A 4,767-nucleotide genomic window follows, 5' to 3' on the forward strand; every position below is an offset into this window, starting at 1 on the left:
GGTTCTATCCCTGGGTTAGAAAGATCCCCTGGAGAAGGCAGCAGTAACCCACTCTGATATTCTTGCCTGGGAAATCCCATAGACAGAGGGGCCTGGTGGGCTACAGTCTATGGAGTCACAAAAGATTTGGACAAAATTTAGCAACTAAACAACAATGCCTACCATCACTAATTCACCCTCACTTCATTATACCTCCTCTACTCATGTTTAGAGAACTTATTATCAAATAAGTTTTAAGAACTATCATTCCACGTTTGAAATGCATTTTATATAATTTAATTGGAATAGAATGTCTAAAACAGGAAAAAATTTGACCAGACTTTGTACAATTTACAAGTAAGTCATTCATAATATTCATTACTGGTGGTAACACCTCTAGCAGCAATAGAAACAACCAGAGTAAACTCTTCAAGGATAGAACATTTTGCCTCTATTAAAAAATAAATGCATATTCATGTGTCATAATCATGGTCTCAAAGGCCCATACATTCTATATATGTAGGGTATGAAGGGATAATTGAAGTCATAGATTTAACTTTCCAAATGGCCTCTGGGATTGTGGTGAAATTTATTAATTAAAAATCTTGAACATCCAGGAAGAAGCCAATTATGCTTGATATATATGATGCCTCTAAGCAGTTTGATTTTTTTCTAAAAATAGAATTTGATCAATGGTCCTTCTTTCTTTCTTTTTTTTAGATCCAAGTCATGGCTAGCAGTGAAGAAGAAAATATGACTCAAATTTCTGCATTTATCCTTTTGGGTTTTGGGAATCTCCATGGTGTTCAGTATCTTCTCTTTGGGGTATTTTTGGTCATCTATGTGCTGACTCTTTTGGGCAATATTGTAATCTTAACTGTGGTTTTGGCTGATCTCTCTCTTCATTCTCCTATGTATTTCTTTCTTGGCCACTTCTTCTTCCTAGAGATTGGCTACACCACTACCATTGAGCCGATGATGCTGAGGACATTGCTGTCAGATCATGTGCCTATTTCCTTCCCTGATTGTGCTTGCCAGTTTTATTTTTTTGCTGCTCTGGTAGCTACAGAATGCTTCTTACTGGCTGTAATGTCTTATGATCATTTCATAGCCATCTGCAACCCATTGCATTATTCCAGCCTCACGGACCACTGGGGTTGCTTACAGCTAGCTGCTGCCTCTTGAGTGGCTGCATTTCTGGCACCCATCCTTCTCATGGTCCTCACTTTTCAGTTAACATTCTGTGCTGCCAATGAGATTGACCACTTCTTCTGTGATCTGAAGCCCATCATGAAACTGGCCTGCACTGATACACAAATAGCTGAGATAACCTCTTTTATATGCACCTCTTTATTTGCCCTTGACCCGTTTCTGCTAACTCTGGCTTCCTATACTCACATCATCTCTGCCATTATGAGGATTCCTTCTGTCACAAGAAAACAGAGAGCCCTCTCTACCTGTTCCTCCCATCTGACAGTAGTCAGTCTGTATTATGGGTCTCTGGGCATTGTCTATGGATTTCTATCAGGGCCTCAGAATGAAAACTTATTGAAGTTGCTTTCCCTTTTGTATACAGTGCTTACACTTGCCCTCAACCCTATTATTTACACTCTAAGGAACAAGGATGTAAAAGTAGCTCTGAGAAAATTGGTATAATGATTTGTGAAAAGAAAGGTTTAGCTCTTGGTACTTTCTAAGAATCCCAACAAAGTGAAAATCTTTCTACAGGGTCAAGAATAGTTAATGTGAAATTGATGGATTTTCCTTTGTCCCATGAACTTTCTCCACATTAATGAACAGGAAGGGTACGAAACTTTCTTTTGTTAAATACTTTGTAGGTACTAGGCACTATACTATTCTTTGCAAGGATTGTTGTACTAATCCCTCATGGCAACATAGTAAGGTAGATATTGTTATTATCCCTACTTTATATATATCACAACTGGGTCCTAGAGATTAATTCACCTGCTCAAGACTATCCAGCCAGACAGTAATGCAAACAAAATATGAATTTGAGCCCAAGGTTTGTTTAACACCAAGTCTTTGATCTTTCCACTGAGGGTAGCCCAGAATCCTGAAGTGTCCAAAATGGTTGTCTTCAACTATGGAAGATATTACTGCAGATGACTTTTCTTGAGGGAGCATGAGTTAGATGTTAGGTGAGAAGGAGAGAAGTAATAAAATGCAATCAAAATCCCAGTGTGTCTCCTTTTCCTATCTAAAGTCTGGATAAAAATGCATGAGATAGAAATGTAATGGGATTAAAATTGGTTTGTTTTCATTTCAGTATCATTTTATTAGAACAAAAGATTAAAGTCAGCCTTACTGGTTCAATAAATTGAACCACATCCAAACAATGTAATACAGTACACTCATAAACAAACAAAAACAAGATGAAAGAATGAATCAGCTCTACATGTGCTGTTGTGGAAAGAGCTCCAAGATCTATTACATGGACAAAAAGCAAGCTGCAAAATGCAATGTGTATAGTATGACATCATTTGTGTAAATAGAAGGTAAAGAAAGAATATGTATACTTAGTTGTGGATGCATAGACTGTTCTAGAAAGATGCATATGAATTTGGTGATCTCAACTGCTCTTTGGTAGAAAAATAAATGCAGGGGAAATGTAATCTTTGAGGTAAGAATCATGTAAAGAATTCATGTTGATTTATGGCAAAACCAATACAATATTGTAAAGTTAAAAAATAAAATTTAAAAAAAAGAGTAAAAAAGGAAAATTACCTTTTGAAAATTCACCAAATTTAACAAATCCTTGTAAATTATACAAATGGCAAAATTGTTAAGCATGAAGTACTTCTAGATACTTCGGAGGCTTCTCTTCTCTCACAAGTCAGTTATAATCTCTCTACGGGTAGGCACCTTGTCATTATTACTTTTGCATCTCCCTCATGCTGCTGCTGCTGCTGCTGCTACTAAGTCGCTTTAGTCGTGTCCGACTCTGTGCGACCCCATAGACGACAGCCCACCAGGCTCCCCCGTCCCTGGGATTCTCCAGGCAAGAACACTGGAGTGGGTTGCCATTTCCTTCTCCAATGCATGAAAGTGAAAAGTGAAAGTGAAGTCGCTCAGTCGTGTCTGACTCTTCGCGACCCCATGGACTGCAGCCCACCAGGCTCCTCCGCCCACGGGATTTTCCAGGCAAGAGTACTGGAGTGGGGTGCCATTGCCTTCTCCAATCTCCCCCATAGCACCCTAAATACCAAAAATGTGCACAGTATAGATGTTTAATTTAAAAATTGTTACTATCATCCAGGATAGGGGAACTCAATGCCCAGTTAGCATAGCAATTTCTAATAACTTGATGCATTCCCATTTGTAGAATGGAAAACCCAAGGGGAAAAGTATGAGCTGTGCATCTGATGTTCTTCTTAGGCCACCATAGCAGTGCAACATTAAAGGCTGGCAAGGGGCTGGGCATGAAGTGAGAATGGTTTCTTAGGCTCTTCCTTGCACTATCACCAAGGTGCTCGTCCTTATAATGGAAATTTGTTCACATCCCTTATGTGTTTAATCAACTTCTGACACAAGGATTGCCAATGAAGATCAGAATAAAGATCTCACACAATTTATGACTCCATGACTTGGCATACATTGTTTCCACTTTTGTCTCTGCCTCACCTCTCCTTGGTTAACTTGTTTTCATACTTCAAGATTCAACTCAAATATTAAATGTCAAAGAGTCACAAATTCCATGATGCATTACCTGATTTTTCACCAACCTCTGTAAAGGTATGCCTTCATTTTTCCTTGGCTACTAAAGCACTTTGCATATATTTCTATTTTAAATTGACCAGGTTATACAGTAATATTTTCCATACATTTCTATCTCTCCACTTAATAATGAATTCTAAAGAATTCTTTTTCTTAAAAGACAAAGAACATGTCTTATTCCTTTCTGTCTCTACCTCCACTTTCACCTCTAGCTCTTTCCAGCACCTAGAATGAGGACTAAACAAAGGACAGACATTCAAATAAACATTTAAAAATAAATACAATTATTAAATGACTTGTATAAAGTCACACAGTTAGTTAGGGAATGGGTCACACAGCTGACATCTAGCCAACTGTTCTTCTGTTATATAATGCTGCTATTTTTCCAGTTCTAAAAGTCTGAAATTTGCTTTGGTGCAAATTTGACAGTAGAATTTGCGGTGAGGACTGGGAAATCTTGAACATTTCTTCTTAATGTCACAGGCAAGCATTATCTTGAATTCTTAGAAAGGCAATGTAATTAATTAACTAGTGGGCTTCCCTGGTGGCTCAGATGGTAAAGAATCTGCCTGCAGTGCAGGAGACCCAGGTTCAATCCCTGGATTGGGAAGATACCCTGGAGAAGGGAATGACTACCCACTCCAGTATTCTTGCCTAGAGAATCCCGTGGGCAGAACAGCCTTGAAGGCTATGAGAAGACAGCGTGATTAATTAATTAATATCTTTAACACAGTCATTCAAAAGAAATTTAAATATAAACACCTACTATGCATATGGTACCTTTGTGAGCACAAAAAGAGTAAGGTTCATCTGAATTTACCATGAAAACTTTCCAGTCTAACCAGTAGACTACCTACACAGTTCCAGACATACAGCTCTCACCCAGTAAATGTTTGTTCAACTAAACCAAGCCAGTTCAATTCAGTTCAGTTCAGTCGCTCAGTCGTGTCCGACTCTTTGCAACCCCATGAATCGCAGCACGCCAGGCCTCCCTGTCCATCACCAACTCCCGGAGTTCACTCAGACTCACGTCCATCGCGTCGGTGATGCCAT

General features: G+C 38.8%; 1 pseudogene; it reads left to right on the plus strand.

Annotated features, from left to right (window-relative positions):
• Nucleotides 1-732: 732 nt before the first annotated feature.
• LOC147341416 (olfactory receptor 10A4-like) lies at nt 733-1,635 on the plus strand (annotated as a pseudogene).
• The last annotated feature ends 3,132 nt before the right edge of the window (nt 1,636-4,767 follow it).

The sequence above is a fragment of the Bos grunniens genome, chromosome X, assembly GCF_055505025.1.
Source record: "Bos grunniens cultivar Pamir isolate PY7600 chromosome X, Bosgru_T2T1.0, whole genome shotgun sequence".
Classification (NCBI taxonomy): domain Eukaryota; kingdom Metazoa; phylum Chordata; class Mammalia; order Artiodactyla; family Bovidae; genus Bos; species Bos grunniens.